A 19027-nucleotide genomic window follows, 5' to 3' on the forward strand; every position below is an offset into this window, starting at 1 on the left:
AGGTATTAAAATCCGACATGTATAAAAATACTCGTAACTTTGTCAATTTTGCTCCAATCGACTTGAACTTTTGACACAATATTTTTAAGATATTGTGCATTCAACTAAAAAAAAATAAAAAAAATTTAATACCTTACCCCTCCCCCTTAAGGAGAGCCATGTAATTATTCTATCCGTCTGTCAGATACACGTCCCTCCCATGACCGTGGCTACGTCTAGTGACCCGCTATGTCACCTCGAGTCCGAACCCATCACCATAAAGCCAGATTGGAACATTAAAACTATTTCTTATTTTTATTCCTTAAGTGTAGCTATAGTACAAGTCTGGACCAGGGTATTGGGGTTTTTCCCAACATTCCAGACGGAAAGTCCCCCTGTCCTCTCATCTCCGATATATATATTATATTTACTTCCTTATTGTATTTTATTACTGCAATTTATTATATCATTTATTGTATTTTACTGTTTACAAATGTATTTCCTTCTATTTTCATAATATTACGGTCATATGTGATTATACATCCAGTTTTGCTACTAATTAAACTCGGCTCGCTACAGCTCAAAAAAGTACGATTTCCCGATCAAGAAGTCCATATATATTGCGACATTTCAACCGATACCTTGCGACCGCTCGTACCGAAACCTTTACGAAGCAACGTATTTCAGTCGCTAAATGGACTTCCTATCCAGGAATACGCGCCACGCAAAACCTGGTGACGACACGGTTCGTATGGCCGTCGATTAATAAAGATTGTCGGAACTGGACACGGCAATGTATCCCGTGTCAGCGATGCAAAGTTACCAAGCACGTATCCTCAGCTGTCGGGACATTCGGAGACTTAGCAGGACGATTCGAACACATACACATAGACATTATCGTGATGCAATATTCACAAGGCTACCGATATTGTCTAACGTGTATCGACCGTTTTTCGCGTTGGCCCCAAGCCATTCCCATCGTCGATATGGAAGCGACAACCGTTGCCTCGGCCCTCCTCTCTACATGGATAGCTCGGTTCGGCGTACCTTCAAAAATAACAACCGATCAAGGACGCCAGTTCGAATCAGACCTATTTAACGAACTATGCCGGTTGCTCGGCATTAAGCATTTGAGCACGACAGCCTATCACCCCGCATCCAACGGGATAGTAGAACGCTCGTGTCACGTAAACTTAAGGGTTGGTTGATGAAATAAAATAGCTGAGTCGTAACACAACTATTAATTTTGTTTTAATTAAACTTTATTATGAATTCAGCAATCGCAATGGAATACACACTGAATTAACACATATAAATCACAATTCACCGCAACAACTTTATGTAAAACCCAGAAATTCGGTAAAAAAGATGTTGACTATTCTAAAGATAGAGACTGAGTGAGTTTTAGTGACGATACTGTGTTTGAGGAAAGCTAGGGGTGGGTGTGTCTAAGGACATAGGACCATCGGATTTGTTGATGACAATTTTGGTTAGGAAAGTGAGGGCAGTAGACACCACTTCCGATCGGATAATAAGAAGGTTGGTGGACGAGGAAGGGTTTTAACCGCCCTCGAGAGAAGGCTAACGGAGATTTGCAAACGGAACGTGAGAAAAACTAACTTTCCAGTGTTAACCCGTAGTAAACAATAAAAGGGGCAATAGATATAAAGGGACGCTTAAAATAAAAGATACATGTTTGGTCTGAAGGACCTTAACAATGAAAAATGTCAAGACCCATGGTGGGTCCTTAAGACTATCGAGGGTACGCGCCAAGGATGTGCAGACATCTGAGTGCCATCCTGCCCGAAGTGTGTGGCCTGGTCTCTGATGTGAATTGACGTTACACTTGCATCGACAACTAAAAGCAGCGATCAAATGCCACGATACAAGCGAGAAGAAAACCTTCATGTTCCGCGAGCTCGAAACATCGCCATACGTATTTGTACGTCATGACGCGATCGGTGGCTCTTTACAACCACCCTACCACGGGCTGTACCAGGTTATACAGCGTGGAGAAAAGACTTTTACCATTAAGATAAATAATAAAAATGTAGTAGTCTCCGTAGATCTACTGAAACCCGCATTTTTACTAGACGACAACATTGAGCACCATAGCATCGAAAATCGTGACGCAATAACACCGCTTGGTGTTCAATCCGAACAAAGCGAAAGTCGAGAAAGCGAAAATAACAGAAATACGACAAATAAATATGTCACGAGCTCGGGAAGAAGGGTCAGATTTGCTGATTGGTTTCAAGCAGGTTTTGGTTAAGCGTTAAAAATTGTCGAACACGGGAAATACCTACGTAAATTTTAAAAATAGCGACGGACAAAAAGAACTGTGTAAACCTATTGTAAATATAACACAAAGAAAAACGTTATCACTGGTAGGGGTGTGATGTAGCGACGCGCGAGCTAGAGGACAAATCGAGCCACGTGTGGTCTTGCCTCGGAGTATCAACAACGTTAGGACATACTGTCCTATAATAAGTAAACTTCGGGTAAAAACAATGTTGCCGCTACGTGTAATCGTCTAACAGAGGCGAATGAAAATTTATCGGTACCCGTTCCACCAGTATAAACAAACGAACGCGATTGTAAGGTGATCAGTTTATCAGTCTCAGTCACGTGCGATCTCATTAGCGAGCTATACACAGTCTTAGCGAATCAGCTAGTACCTAGCGTCTTCGCGAACATTCTTTGTATCTATTTATTATTTCAAAATACACTCGACGATTTTAACAAAGAGTTATCACGTCATTTAAAACTAACGGCCGATCATACCTTCGATCATGCCTTCGTTTAGATAGTTTAGTTTAGATAGTTCGTTTAGTGTTATTAGATTTGTGGCGGATCGGTATCAACAAGACGCCGACAGGTCGAGGCATCAACGCGGCGCAACACCTCCCGGGCGATCCACGGGTACCAACCGCCAACACCAGAGGACTACTACGACGACGAGTCTGTCTATCTCGCTAGCGGTCGAATATACGGTGTCGCGATAAAAATACCGCACCAAGCGAGACTCCCTCTACGCCTAAGGCAGGGACTACCGGGCATAGCCTTACTGACGAGTCCACCGGTAGTCCCGGGACGAAACGCAAACTCTCTTTTCACCACGTAGCTCCAACTACACACTCTCGCCAAAGATTGATTCTTTGCGCGGTGGACAACACGATTTGCTTCTCGTAAGCATTGTTCTCTATCGGTTGCTAATTGTTGGGCGAGGTTCAGGTTTTTCGGATCGCTAGCTACTACTAACTGTCCTATTTCGTATCGTAAATTGAGTAAATACGTCTTTAGTGCTTCGCGTTCCACGATATTCATGGCCACGCGTCGTTCAATAGGCGTGCGGTTTTCGTTTTGAACTGCGTAATTTAATTTGTTGAACTGTTGTCAGAATCTAGAGTTGAAAGATTGTACGCTTTCTGTTATTCCTTGTTTTATATTTTTCAATGTATCCCTGCAATTGCTAACAGTAGTTGGTGGTGACTCGTGTTGTCTTAAACATGAATATAGGTCTTCAACACCTAACGTCGTCTCGACCCCGTAGTATCTCAATGGTACGTATGGCCTCTCCTGCTTGGAGGCCTTGTTCTTCGCCGTAGTCGTTCCTTTGTCTAATCGTGACGTGACTAATTCGTGGTCTTTGTAAAGTGTCTGGTCCATCGCTTTCATCATCTGTCATGTTATCGGCACTGGTTTCTACGTGGGTGCTCGTCTGTGGCTGGTCGGTTTCAGTGTCGTATTTCATTCCTATAGTTCTTGCAATGTCACGTATTTCCTTGGCCCAGTTTCTACCATTAGATTCCGTAAATTCTTTTATTTTGTTAATGTTTTGTTCGATATTACTTCTAAAGTTTCTAAACTCGTGAGTTAGACTTTGAAGTTGTTCGAGAATAGTAGCAATTAGTTCGTTTCGCTTTGCCGTACTCTTGTCAATTGGATTCATGTTGATAAATTTGATACTTTCAGAAGAGTCACTATCTTCGGAACGTATTTCGACTCTACTGTTTCGATAACGTACGAAATTCCAGCTTACCGAAATTCCGTAGAAATTGTAAAGTTTCTGTTGAAGTTTCCTCTTGATGCGACGAATGGATCCTGGCAAGGATAGCCAATTTTGTCACGTAGGAAACACAAGAAATCACGAAAATGATAGATCGCTGGTGATCCCCTCGCGTCGCAGTTCAAACATTTCACAAATAAGAAATTGAACTCTGTATATGGTAATAGAATTTATTATGAAAATCCAACAGAGTGACGGTTCGAAGTGTTACAACAGACTGATCCCGAGCGCTTATTTGGGAGCGTTTTTATACTGAGGTTTTAGTCCCTCTTTCTCCTTTGGAGGGGTTGTCGTCTGGTGTATATCAGAGGCGGCTATTCCGCTACTATTTAGTTATTGTTTCGATGGCTGTGACACGCAGGACGTTTAGCCTATCCTATTACTGTTTCTGAGCGTGTGGCCCTCTTGAGCGTGTAAACTACTTCCAAAAAAAAAAAAAAAAAAAAAAATAAAAAAAGAAAAGTTTACACGTCTTCCATAGACTAAAAGCTAGCTTTTTGCCGGATCACGTAGCTTGTTACAAAAGTCACGTAAAAAAAGCATGGAATTGTAATCGGCTTACATCGATACTATATTTAAACAGCCTATTTCAATAAACTTTCGCCACTGATTTTATTTCAAGTAACCATATACTACTAATAGATATCGATATAAACAATAGCCAAAATCTATTGGTATTTGTAAATAATGTACCGCGGCAGCTGGCGCGTGTATGCTCTTCCGCGAATTCGGCGGAAGAAGCGTGAGGATATCGATGGCACATTGGGCACGTCGGTGTTGCGCTTTGACGGTGTCACGTAAATTTTAAGGGTTGATGAAATAAAATAGCTGAGTCGTAACACAACTATTAACTTTGTTTTAGTTAAACTTTATTATGAATTCAGCAAGCACAATGTAATACACACTGAATTAACATAAATCACAATTCGCTCCAACCACGTTATGTAAGACTTAGTTACAATGATACGTTAAGTACGCGACTATTATAAGGGTAGAGACCGGTAAAGATATGTTGACTATTCTAAGGATACAGAATAAGTGAGTTTTACCGACGATACTGTGTCTGAGGAAAGCTAGGGGTGGTGTGTCTAAGGACACGGGACTATCGGATTTGTTGATGACAATTTTGGTTAAGGAAGTGAGGGCAGTAGACACCGTCTCCGATTGGATAATAAGACGGTTGGTGGACCAGGAAGGGTTTAGCCGCCCTCGCGAGAAAGTTGCTAACGGAACATACCAGACGTGAGGAAAACCAACTTTCCATGTTAACACGTAGTAAACAATAAACGTAAAAGGAAATCTAAGACAAGAGATACTCGCTTGGTCCGAAGGACCTTAACTATGAAAATTCCAAGACCCCTGGTGGGTCCTTAAGACTATCGAGGGTACGCGCCAAGGATGTGCAGACATCTGGGTGCCATCCTGCCCGCGGTGTGTGGCCTGGTCTCTGATGTGTATTGGCGTTACAACGGCGTAGCGCTTTGTATCGCGAAGCCGTTGGGAAGTTCCGTGGCACGTGCCGCCACAGACATATCAGGTGAAAACGTACTGATTCTGTTATAATGGTCAAAATGTATTGAAGGTATTGAATGTATTGCATATATATATTATATATATTATATTTACTTCCTTATTGCATTTTATTACTACAATATTTACTATATCATTTATTCTATGTTACTTTTTACAAATGTAGGATTTTTTTATTTATTTAGAATGGATTAAACAGGAAACAATGGTTGTTTAAATTGAACTAAATACAGTAATGTGCTGTAACTAAGACAACTAAGTAGTTAATGTCACCACGATTCTGTCACGTAAAAATGACAGGAAAATGATAATAAAAATAATGTGGGGTTCTTCGATCAGAGTTCGAGATACCTTCATTCTATAATAAGAGTACACGTTTACGATTAGGCCGTTACCGAAAGACAGAGAGCTCGATCAAGACCCAGCACTTCTAGATGTTTGTTTATCTTATGCCTACGTGACGAATTCATATTCTTTTGCTTTGGAGTTGGTGTCGTGTGCAAAGCGGTTTAGGTTCCCTGAGTCGGTTGTAGATATTTGTTGACGTTACAGTTCCAACCTCCTCGACAGCGATAAAAAAGGAAGAGCTGACCAACAGCTTAACTCGACTGTCCTTTAATATTTTTGTATGCTTTTATTCACCAAAGTGTTTAAGCAGAATATTACAATGAAGTAGCGAAGTTACAAAGTATTAAAACAGTTGTTCAAATCACGGCTAAGACTACCCAAGACTAGTCTCATGGTCGAATGCTCGCAGTTTTTATATGTTGAGTTTGTAGGAGTTGAAGGGCAAGGAGAGGATCCTGAGTGCCCTACTTAATAGGGAAAATTTAGTGTTAGTTCCGGGCACGTGAAAATCCACACGCGTTAAGAGCTGATTCATGCAGGAATGCTGGTGCACTACCACATTCTACCAACGCAGTGCAAGAGCACTTGATCAGCTGTTTTAGAAACAGGTAGATCGGTTGAAGAGGACCTGTGCTTTGACCTGCTCGGTCCCCAAATTTAAATCCCCTCGACTTTTACTTCTGGGGACGCATGAAAATACAATACGGCAAGATTTGAAGAGAAGAAACAGGCTCTGTTTACAAGAAAACGAATATTATATGTTAACTATTTTGAGACTAGTGGTCTGATACGTCTTAGAAATGAATTTTTAGAAAAGTGTTTGGTTTGTTATAATTTTTCTGATGCTACTGAGATATACATATTGGTAAATAAGATTCAACTATAAATAAAACTATCCTTTAAAAATCTATATTTAACGTGTGTTATATTTTTATAAATTATTAAATTATATTATTATTAACCTACGTTTCTTCAAACTTGAGTTTATCACAATCTCTGCTAGTGTATTTGCATTATGTCATTATTAAAAGAAAAATCTTTGTCTTGAAAGGATAACGTCCAATTTTTAGATTAAAGATAGTTTTTTCCGAGGAGCGAGAGGAAGATTTGAAATAGAACTGCGATACATTCGACGTGGAACAATGGTTTTTGGGTCGTCACACACACAGAAGTCAATGGCTGGAAACGTTTGAAATATACACGCGAATGCGTGAAAATGGAATAATCGAAGCCAGTTCGGGATATTCTTCGGTTTTAAATTATATCGAATCTGCTTTACCTGTTCCTGTGCTACTTTTTTTATTAGATCGATGAAACGATGAGTAGAAAAGGAAAAGAGGGTGGTTTGAAATTTTAAAAAGAATATGATTCAACAATATCGTTTGTAATTTTACATCGAATTCATAGATTGCCTGTTTTAGTATATCTTTTTTACATTTCAATCTTGTTCTTGTTTTAACAAAGAAAGGCTCTTAATGGTTTAAAAAAAAGCTTTGGCGTAAAATAGAATCAAAAGATCGTCCACATTAACAATAATTGTTACAACTTTCGGTTTTCAGCTTAGACAACAATCAGATGATGCATGTTACGCCGGGCGACACTCTGCCTAGACCTGGCCACACATCGCGGGCAAGATGGCAACCAGATGTCCGCTCGTCCTTACTGCGTACCCTCAATATTCTCAAGTACCCTCCATAAATCTCAGCAATTTCCTAGTCGAGGTCCTTCGAAACTAACAAATATTCTTCCGCTGCATTGTTTCCCGAAGTTTATTGCCCACCACGGGTTGACACGGGAAAGTTTCCGTTTCTCACGTATGAGGCCTCCCACCAACGACTTTATCTCGAGGGCGGTGAGCATCCTTCCTCACCCACCACCATAGCAAATAACCAATTAACAACGAAGCCTATTTCCCTCACTCTATTAGCCAAAATCGTCACCAACAAATCCGATGGTCCCGTGTGTTGGACACGCCCATCCTTAGCTTTCCTCCGTCACAGCTTCATCGCCGAAGCTCACTGATTTTCTCTACTTCAAACAATCAACATCTTGTTAACCGGGTTCACACCGTAGATCAGTCATTCATTTATCTTATACATACGCACCAGTGTAACTATCTTCTTTACAAAGTTGTTGGATTAAATTGTGATATATAACTTGTTATATCAGTGTCATATTCAATTAAACCACCTCTATTATCCTAAACGAAATAGGGGATCGATCATTTCGTGGCGTCGATTATCTAATCGTAACGGGAATTTACGACTCCCGTTGACGTGCTTCTTCGCGATCGCGTCTCTCCGCGAGTGGTCGAAACAATGCATCTGTAGTTCTTCGAATTTCAATCAAAATGTCTTTATTAATACGTTGACGTTTCGTGAACATTCAAGTTCACTTCTTCACTCTGAAAAGCGCCACGTATGTACCTACTGATAAAAACATGGTGGAAATCCGAGAAACCTCAAATATTTTGTGGTCCCTGTAAACTTTGATCGAGTTCAAGTGACCCGAAGTACGCGGTAGAGTTAGAAAAGCAGTTAGATAGATCGAGTTTGATCGTTGTCCGATAATTTTTCTGTTTTTCTTTTAGTACGAAAAACGTAGCTTGATTTTACTTTCTGCCCTATTTTTGGTGATAATTTATGGTTAATATCGAACATTGTATTTTACTTGTAAAATGTCAAAAGCGATTAAAAGATATTAAAACTTTCGTAGAAACTGGAAAACATTCAGGTGTGGATAAATTGTTAGCACATGATACTAATTTTGGAATGGCCTAACTCTTAAAAAGCATTTCGATGATTTTGATTGAGAAACCTTTAGTCATAAAAATTGTTAGAAACGAATGAATTAATTCAAATTCTAGTAATCGTTTAAAATATTTCAAAGATTTAATTACGTATCTTTTATTTAATTGATTCGACATTTTTACTTTGATTTAATTTTAAATAAATGTGAAAATACTAATAAACAGAAAAAATTGTTCGAATCATAAAACTGATGTTTAATAATATAATAAATGTTTAGTAAAAAATAAAATACTTAATAAAATATACAAATGTAAAATAAAATAATTAATAAATGTTCTTAAATATTTCAGTGGGTGTTAAAGCTCTCAAATATTTCGGATTTTAATGAATAAATTATCAACCCATAAAATGTCATGCATTTATGATTTATACATATGTGCACAGTACACATATGTATGAAACAATATAATGGAAATTATATAAAATCATTTTTTATGTTCCAAACCATAATTATAATTTCATGTTTCCATGTCGGAAAATGCTTTCTTTTATTAGAAAGATTGTACGTCTTTTCCAAATCATCGCCGTCAGTACTTGAAGTCGTGGCAATTAAAAATTAATTACCTCTGAATATTACTTGTTTCTACGGTAAATACAACTCGTAATGTAGAGACTGTTTCCTATCTCGACGTACAAGCCATTTTCTTGCGCATATATAAACTTGGCTATTGTTTGAACAAGTCGTTCCAGCTTAACAATATAGTACACGTTTCTAGATTATCGTATAAAATTCATTTCTCGCGAGAAACTAGGGAAAGTATCCAAAATTATGATAAACGAGTGCAGAATGTATGATAATACGTTTTTAATGTTGCAATTATAGGTATGTATAAATTGGAGTAATTATTATTATTGAAATTAATATCTCCAAGGTTGAAATAGATTAGTTTTATATTATTGTAATATCGTAGAATAGCTTTGATTGGAGATCGGCTGAAATTAGAAAACACCGTGTACGTCTCTTTTTGTGGTTTGTTTACATCCAAGAGCGCCTAGTAACAGTGACGCGAGAAAAGATAAGCAGCGTCAAAACAGAAGTACGGTTTCATATTTCAAGGAGTGGCAATCGAGAGGCCAGAGTATGTGAGCCGAAAAGTGTGTGTGTGTGTGTGAGAGGACGAGAGCAAGAGCGAGCACGACCGAGCAAGAATGCATTGGCGAGGGTCAGAGTTGATCGAGACGTCGAAGCATAGAGTCGTTAGAATTGAATTGCGAGTGTGTCGAGTGTTAGAGTTGCTAGTGAGAGAGAGAGAGAGAGTTACCAAATAGTTGTCAAGTTATTTGATGTAAATACGAGCGTTGCATTTAGTTTTCCTGTTAATCAAACATCGTTTTTCTGTCTAACTAATATCTGTATTTTCAATCCATTATTAATAAATTATAATTAATCGGACAAAATTACACCTTTAATATATTCCGATATTACATTATTATCAAATGAATCCTTTATAATTAATCCTTTACAGCAAGTACAACGTTCCCACATTTGTCACTGATTTATATTATAGTATAATAAATTAATACTATTATAGAAAATAAAATTGTTTTCACTATTGTTTCTATTTACATTTTTATTTACATACGTAGATATTAATTCTAAATACGTGCATAATAACTCATTCTGAATAATGATTGAAACTTCATGAAAGAAAAGGTCAAAGGACTTTCAGAATCTTTGAAAAAATCAGTCAAAATTCATTGTCAATTACCATTGAGAAAATATGGACAAGAAGCGAATTTCAGTTTAACTACGATTTAATCTTTTGTAGAATTTTGTAGGGAATTTAGTTTTTTATATAGAACACAATTAAATTTTCGATTTTAATTTTTTATAAAATTTTTTTGTTTTAATTTAGTCACAATTTAATATACTCAATTTAGTTAATATAATAAACATAATTTTTTGTCCCCTAAGCTACATAGGTAATAAATCATTTATTATTCTGCTGTGTTATTGATTATTCAAAACGAGCGGACGTCATATTAATTATTTAAAAACAAGATAATGCAATAACAGAAAATTAATCAATGTTTATTAAGTGAGAAATCTTATAAAATTACTAAATTCAGAATGTTACAAGTAGGTTGAGTAAAAATCGCAGCATATGTCCCATTTAATTTGTCGTATTAATATTTGTCAAAATAAGAAAGAAAGCGACAAGACCTGAATAGAAATTTGTTTTATGACTAGAAGATTATAAAAATATGATTTTTACTTTAAGTTTTTGCATAATGCATACGTTTCACGTATCTGCGTTTCAGATCATACACGAAAACATATTGTACATTACGTACTTCCGTTACGCATTTATCTTATCAAATTAATTCAGTTTATGACAATTGCGTAAACTGTTAATAACAATAATATATAAAATATTGTAGTATCGTAAATATAATAATTAGTTTATTAATAATAAATAGATTAAACAGAAAACAATGATTATCTAACATGAACTAATCGTAACAACGTATTATAATTAATTAACAACTCTCGTCAACACAGACTCAACTCTCTCTCAACAACGCTAACAACACTATCTCGACAACGCAATTCGCACTCTCTGGCTTCTCAACTCATACTGCCGTTAATTCGTTTATGTCCCTTAGCAACCCTTTGTCTTTTGTCTTAGCTTCGTATCTTTTGTTTAAGCCCCATCATACACATACTCAGCAACCGCTTGTTCATAATTCGCACGACACCCCCCCAGGCTCCTCGTCCACGATACTACAATATTATATGTGAAAATGTGAAATATGGGAAATATAGATAACATGAAATCGAATAGTTGCAATTTCGAGTGATTTGTGTCTCGAATAAGCAGAATTCGGTTTGATTAAGTTCATAATATCATTCCCTGTAGGAGCAGATAACTTTGCAATTGCAAATATGGACAAGGCGCTTATAATTTATTATCGTACAAACTATACATACCAAAGTAATCGGAAAAACATTGTTAATCTAAAATCTATCGCTCAATACCTCATCGTAACTATTCGATACACTAAACTTATATCAAACATATTGCTAACATACTTTGCATAGTTCTCGTGCAAATTTGCATATTCTATATGCATAGATGTCATATATTTCTTACACATTTACGATGCATAAACATCCGCCATCTACTCATGACAGTGCTAACGAGATTTCAAAATAATTCGTATAACACGAATAATACATTCATAAAATATGTCTGCAAATATCTGAATATTCTTGTGTTGTATAGCAAAATAGCCGTGGACTCTGCCATTAAAATGCAATACAGCGAGCCTAATTTCTTCTTCGTTCCATGCAAGAGAAGAAAGAAATACGGCGAACGGAAACGAAAGAGGGCGGTTTAGACAGAGGCAAAAATTCCGTAGGTATTCGTCCTCCTTTCTTGTCGAGACGCGAAACTTTTCAGCTTGAAAGCCAGCAAGTCAATGTGTTTCCTGGCGAACACGTAAAAGTGCGACCATGTCGGCCGAGATTTCCAGCGAAACGAGATCACCAACATGACGTGGAAACTTTTTCCAAGTTTCATCTCGTGAACGTCGCGTCGATTTGTTATGCTTGCTCGTAAGAAAGATTGCTCAATTTCGAGAGGAATGTCGTATTGATCAAATTAGGACTGTGAAATGAAATTACAACCGGCCAAATAATGACTCATAGCATGTCCGATTGAACGTGATTTTTTGAATGAAAATTTATCGCTGTTATGGAAAATCGTATGCTTTCACTCTCTTCAGCTTTCAATGTTTATCTAATTTCGAATTTATGAAAATACGAAGGATATTCCCTAATCTTCCAATTTTCATAGAACGATATGCAAAATTTTGTCCATTTCTAGACACAAAATATGTGATAGATTTTAGTACTTCATTTTGAAATATATGTAAAGTATATGCTCCTTTTATTTTTATCACGAGTTACACATTTTTCAATCATATTTTACAATTTCAGTGAACAGCAACAAAGTTCAACAATAAAAGAAAGCAATTGAAAAATGAACGAAACCAAAAATCCTGGTGTGTAAGAATTAATATATTGAAACAAATAAAATTACAATGCAATAAACCCATATTAATTCGCTAATGTTTTATAATAAATAATAGGTGGTACTTGTAGGTTTCCACGGTAACTGAAAGAACTTTTATTCTTCCTTTGAATTTGAATTTCTTTCTTGTAGAATTTTTCTTATTTTTTTTTTTTTTTTATTTGGAAGTAGCTTACAATCAATTCTCATTGAGAATTATAAGTAAATTGTTCTGGCGTGGTACTATAACGTGAATAATAAATGATTATCGTATGTTTGGTTCTAGTCGAATCTAATGTTTAAATCTAATGTCTTTTTAGCCTGCGGATCTGAATCGTTGTGCCAAGTAATTGAGTAACCAAAGGGTTTTGGTGGTTGTTAATTGTTATGTTATATTTATTACTGAATTTGGATATTTCTTCTTTAACTGTAGGTATCTTAAGGTCGCGATGTATTGTTTCGTTGGTAACATACCAAGGTGCACCTATTAAGGATTTTAGAGTTTTTGATTGGAATCGTTGAAGAATTTCTATGCTGGAATTATTCGCTTTATTTTCCCCATAGTTGGATCCCATAGGTCCAAACAGGTTTTAATATGACTTTATATAGCATTAACGAATGTTGAATTATTTAGGAGTTTTTAGTATTAGGCTCGGAACGAATCGTCATAATGTGCATAATCTCTTTGAAAATATTCAAATTTCCAATGCTTAAATTTTTCTTTGTATTTGGTATAATATTCGATACAGTGTTTAAAAATATGTAATTGGGAGGTTAATAATTCTTCACTCGCCACATTTAACTCGTTATATATCAGATGGTCTAAAGATCAGCCCCTACGATTTTTCGGACAGAAAAATGTTCCGAAGAAAAGTTTATCAGTTTTTAATTGGCTAAAAATTGCAATGTCAAGAACTTAAAAAGAATTTTACTTCGATAAGAAATCAAGGTATCCTCTATTTTTTTAAATGGAGCAATATATTTTTTATACGTCATTTCTTAATTCTCTGCAAAAAGGGAATTAAAGTCGAAGAATAAGCAGTTAAAAAAATATTCTAGCTTTAATGTTGAAAAAATTATGAAACACAAGGAAAGATAACGCAGCACTTTGCTGTTTTTATATTTCGCTCGTCTTTCATACGATCAATTTCGCAACATTAAAGTTAAAATATCTTTTACACTAATCATTTTTCAACCCGAGTACCTTAATACGTTTTTAGAGAGAATTAAAAAATGCGTCGAATGGATTATGAAAAAAGTGCATTGTTACGTTTAAAATAATAGAGGTGACTTTGAATTGAATTCAATTGAAGTAAAGTTCTTTGTAGTCGATCGAAAGCTGATAAACATTTGCTCAAAACATTTTTTTCTTCCACTATCGCAAGTGTCTGAAAAATCGTGGGGATTGATTTTTAGACCACCCTATATATTCATTTGTCATCTTACGTGTTTCCTGTACGAACTTATGCATAATGTATATTTCAGTCAGTCGGATGCTTTGCAATTCTTTTCAACTTTTCAAATACTCCCAATTACGGAAGAAATAAAAATACATTGAACTCAGTTCGTTAAAGAGAGAGCATGTATTGTCAGACTATACATATGCAGAAGTACAATTCTACGGTTAAGAGAGGAATATTGTCACTATAAAACTAAAAGTTCTTATGATATTGAAAGATTAAGTAACTGAGAAGGTATAACTAACAAAGTCTAATTGAAAGTATTATTGCAATATTTTTTTTCTTATGCATATATAGTTATAAATGTTGAACATTGCTGATGCAGTTAATCTAAAAACTACTTAAAATAGTTGTCGCATACACGATCGATTGAATGATCATACATAAAGATGTAAGAGAAGGGAATAATTGAAATTACTTTATTCTCAATTTTTATAACGGTATTGCTAAAAATAGTTTAAGCACGTGTTGGTATAAAAATACGACGATTGAAATAGAAAAGAGGATAGATAATCTTCTTATCACAAAATATTTTTTTTTTATTTGGTAGACTATTTACAATCAATTCTCGTTGAGAATTTTAAGTAACTTCATTTAGCGTGGTACGATAACTTAGTTTCTAATAATTTATATTATGTTGATTCTAGTTGAATCTAATGCTTCGATCTAAAGGGTATTTTCTTTTCAGTCTGCGGATCTGGTCCGTCGTGTCAAGTAGTTGGGTGACTAATGGGTTGTGGTGGTTGTTGACTCTTGTGTTATATCTGCTTCTGAACTTGTATATTTCTTCTTTCACTGTGGGTATCTTGAGGTCGCGGTGGATTGTTTCGTTCGTGACATACCAAGGTGCATCTATTAAGGATTTTAGTTTTTGATTGAAATCGTCGTAGGATTTCTATGTTGCAGTTACTCGCTGTTCCCCGTAGTTGGATCCCATAGGTCCAAACAGGTTTTAGTATGGCTTTGTATAGCATTATTTTGCTCTGAGTGCTTAAGTTGGAGCGACGGCCAATGAGCCAGTAAAATTTTTTAAGTTTAGCCTCGAGTTGCTTCGATTTGTCTATGTTGTGTCGTTTCCATGCCAATCTCCTGTCCAGAGTCACGCCCAGATATCTGACTGAATCCTTAATAGGAATTGTGATATTGTTAATGGTCACCTGAGGGCAGGTTTGTTTTCGCAGCGTTATCACAAAATATAAAATGAAATAAAAGTATAAAAATGTATTTCTTGCAGCCGAAATGTTGTTAATTGTGCGTAAACATTTTGCAGAATACTTTTGAACTAGGTCCTTGTCTCAATATTTTGAATTAAATTAAAATATCAAAATTGGAAAATCAATGACAATGGTTCATTCAGAATAAGATGTAATTAAAAATGTCGTAAAAAAATGTAACGATATTGTATCGATATGAATTCAATTACTATTTTAAATAACTACGATTTCAATATCGAATTTGCCAAAATTTGTTCCGCTGGACAGTGGCCATTTATGTATATACTATGCGCGTTCAATATAAATACGTATATGATATTTTGGAACTTTATTGACACTGAGACAGGATTATCATGCTTATATTGGCGAAAATTTAAATCAATTTGAAAATGTGTATAATACACGCAGTAAATTAGTACACAGCCATGGGGAGCATTTTATACATATAATAAACGTTAAAAATAGCATCGGTGAATATTTAGAATAAAATGGGTAATATAATGGATAATTTAGTGTTTAAATACTTTTCGATCTTTACGAAATATGTACCTGCACTAAATAACATTTTGCAGTTTCTACGTACATTTTTAGATTTGTTTCAGACTTTATCAGACGCGATCATGATAGTTGGATTGTAGTGCTAATTAAATTTCAAAATGTTTCGTGCCACACACGATATATTCATTCAAAGTTTCCATAAATGTTCGAATACATTTTTGAACCAGTGTAAATTTATCAGATCGTGTCGCGTGTAGCTTTTTTCTAGATTCGTCAATTTCTAAAAACGAAACTCAAAATGTACGTTCAAGTCGTTTAACATTTGTTGAAACAATTTGCTGCACGTTCATCGCGCAATTAATTGACAATACGGAACAATAACAAGGTCGAGCAGCCGCCACACGGAATCAATGAACACGTACCAATTAACGTGATGCAGTTAATAGTTTCCCAGTCTCGATTGTCTCCCCTAATATTTATTCATTCCTTATCTCGTGCATCCTGACTACGTATTAATAATCTCGCACGAATATTCGTAGATACGCGTTCGCACGCGTGCTTCTATTGCTTTAAATAGCACGTGCCTCGAATATGATAACAGATAGACACAGGCCGGCCAGCATACGGAAATTTCGTTCCTTTCATGTTTCAAACATCTCCTATGGCTCCGTGTGTGTTCCATTCGACGAGTCGACAAAGTCAATTCGAACAATACTTTCGACAGAGACGTTTCTTCCGGACAAAGAAGCTTTCAAATAAAACAAAACGAACGCTTTAAAACGCTCTCTCTGTTTGTGTTATATGTACCTTGTAGAGTGTATCGAGACGTAACAAAATGCTTGTCGAGCTAAAATTCTCGCATACGAGACAGGTTGTTTCACCTTTTCAAATCTTCCGCGAATTCGTGCCGGAGCTTAAGACTCTGGTTATGGCTCGATTATAAATTCCTCAAGCGATTCAATGGATTCAATGGATTTATTTATTATGTAGGCTATAGCAGGATAGCATAAGACGTGCAGAATAAAAGCCGATTTTATCAAGCGATGCACCATTCGATAGTTTACCGAAAGCAAACGTTACAAACCTATTTTCATCACTTTGTCTAAATTTTGTTCAACTACAGTGCATCTTACCAATAAGTTTGAAAAAGGTTGAGAATAATAGTTATGCCAAGATGTTGATATTGTAAATGTAACAAAGTAAACGCTCTGAAACTTCAATACTAACTCCATATTTTTCAGCATCTTTTAGCGTTTTTCAATTTTTATACTTGGGATTTGTAACGAAAAAATCTAAAAAAAAATTTCTCTGACATAAATCACTTGTTTACAATGTCTTACAATTTTTCTAGAATTTTTGCGTACCATCAAATAGAAAAAATAGGAAAAAGACGGTAAATCCGAATTTGGCCTATAACGACACTTCCGGTTGAGATAAAGGGTTGAAAATTGGTTTATGATGCGTCGATGGTGCATCACATGGTACCATCGCTTCAAGGCCACTTTTCACCCCCTCGTCCTGTTATACTCTTTGCATTAAAGTTGGCCGTTTTCTTTGCTTTTTCTACTGATTTATATCAAATGAAATAGATGAAGAGTTTGCTCAACATTAAATGTAGCGAATCAGTTAAAACGACTAGTATCTGTAGATGTTTCTGTGAAGAAGACGTTGGTACTGGTGGTACAAGCGGAAAGGGGGTGATTCTACGCGAAAAAAGAAGTCGAAAATATATAATAAATTTCTTTTCTTAATTTTTTTTTTAATTTTTTTAAAAATCTACAGTGAGATCCGTTATAACGAGACGTGATAAAGTGCACGCGTACCGAACGAAAATTCAAAATCGATTTTCTTGAAAACAAAGCCTCAAACGAAAAATTTTTATTCTATATTTTCGACTTCTTTTTTCGCGTTACCACCAGTTACCAACCACCCTGTATTTAAAATAATAAATTAACATACAGCCGTATACGTGAGTCGTTAGTACGAAGTATAAATTGCAAAATAAAATCGCGGAATGAATACTCGTAAATGCTCGTCGCGTAACTCGATAGACACTCGAAGATACTGCTAGATACTCGTGATGCTCGGAGATGCTCTCTAGATACTGTACGATACTCTACGTTATTGTGTCGCTCGCGATCGCGTCCGTTTATTTATATTGGTCGGGGGAGAGTCGGAAAATTCAAATTCGTCTTCATTCGACGGTTACATGTAGCGACGACATTGTTTTGCCCGCAGTCTATTTGTTCTTTTTTTGTTATATTTACGTGGAGGAAATCCGCACGGACGCCAGGCCGCTTCTGGGGAAAGCGGCGTGGTAGTGTCGCACTCCAACCGACTAAAACCTCCACGATGACCCTCCCGGCTGCGATCGAGAGGCAGCCCGGTTCCCCTACCTGCTTGGCGGCCCCAAGGCGCTGACCCGCCAGCGTCCAAGCCAGAACCCCACCGGGGGGCGCGGCGGACCCAGCGCGCTTCGCCAACGCCACACGGAGTTCCCAGGCGATCACTCAGAGTCTATTCGTTCTTACATTACTTGTAACCCAACGATCTTGATACTCCGGGGCAAAACAACAACATGATTTGAATTGTCCTTTGACTCATGCGCCGATACATATGTAATGTTTTATCTTTCTACTTGTCATAATCGCACAAGTATTCTTGGTAATTCCATGTTAACGTTTACTTTCATTGAGACAGGAACATGACTAATATTAGTCAATTGTTTTCGTTACATCGCTATAATACTAATTAACTATGTACATATTTAGATATTGTATATTTATTTTAGATATTATGTATTTATATACGTGTTTTGAAGTTTCAGTGTTGAAAAAGAACATTCTATCGCAGATCTTGGAAAAAATCAATTTCTTGTATTCTTTTTGAAAGAATATATCTCAAAAATATACGTAGCAAATTGTATACTGAGATTGCTAAAATCAACGAAGCTTTAAGTGTTCAAAGTATGCAACGGTTGTATGTTGTAACATAGAATTCCTTAAATGTAAATTTTTCAAAATCATATTTTTTTCTAAAAAATCTCGTATCTTTAGAAATTCGCGCAGTAAAGTAAATTCCATTTTTCCCTTAATCTAATCAG

General features: G+C 36.2%; 1 protein-coding gene across 2 annotated transcripts in view; it reads right to left on the reverse strand.

Moving 5' to 3' along the window:
- The window catches only part of LOC138184159 (kielin/chordin-like protein), a 252414-nt gene that overhangs the window by 12476 nt on the left and 220911 nt on the right, over window positions 1-19027 (reverse strand). The gene's annotated exons all lie outside the window — the stretch shown is intronic.

The sequence above is a fragment of the Bombus flavifrons genome, chromosome 1, assembly GCF_040668555.2.
Source record: "Bombus flavifrons isolate JBK064 chromosome 1, iyBomFlav1_principal, whole genome shotgun sequence".
Taxonomy (NCBI): Eukaryota; Metazoa; Arthropoda; class Insecta; order Hymenoptera; family Apidae; genus Bombus; species Bombus flavifrons.